General features: G+C 39.3%; 1 protein-coding gene across 1 annotated transcript in view; it reads left to right on the top strand.

Moving 5' to 3' along the window:
- LOC119581801 (RNA-binding motif, single-stranded-interacting protein 2-like) overlaps nt 1-537 on the top strand; it is a gene marked incomplete at its 5' end in the record, with an annotated part of 40,202 nt that overhangs the window by 876 nt on the left and 38,789 nt on the right.

The raw sequence follows: 537 nt of genomic DNA, 5'->3' as shown, positions 1-537 counted from the left end.
ACATATTATTGGAACTCTGAAGTATAAAATCCTAGGTTTTATGTATGTACAAAAGTCTTGGCTGTTATAAGTATGACAATATAAAGTGCAATAAGAATAATACTGAATTTATAATAGTGCATAATACAGCCACTCATATATGTGTTGCATGGATGCTGCATATACTAACCACCAGCCACTTACCTCTAATCCTTGGAAATCAGCAAATTAGCTGAACCTCTTGAGCTATTTTTCGCAGAAACACTGTATGTTGAACACAATGGAAATCTGGGCTTGTTTCTACAGGCCAGCTGTTAATTCCGGCGGTGGACGTCTTAAGACGTTTTCCCAAGAAGGGCCCATGGTCCGGGTCCCGTCTGAAGACTCAAAATGCCTTGAGTCTTTTCTTTGACTTAAGACGCGGAATGTTGACTTATCTGTTATATAATACCATAGCAATGATAACAAGCCTTTCATTTGGTGCATTATTCACAAAATTGTAAGAAAGACTAGCCAATAATTTTGACAGCTGCCGGAGAGTCCCATAGCTCCGGCAGC

The sequence above is a fragment of the Penaeus monodon genome, chromosome 15 (genome assembly GCF_015228065.2).
Source record: "Penaeus monodon isolate SGIC_2016 chromosome 15, NSTDA_Pmon_1, whole genome shotgun sequence".
Taxonomy (NCBI): domain Eukaryota; kingdom Metazoa; phylum Arthropoda; class Malacostraca; order Decapoda; family Penaeidae; genus Penaeus; species Penaeus monodon.
Note: the sequence above shows the minus strand (reverse complement) of the source record. Positions and strands in the feature narration are given on the sequence as shown.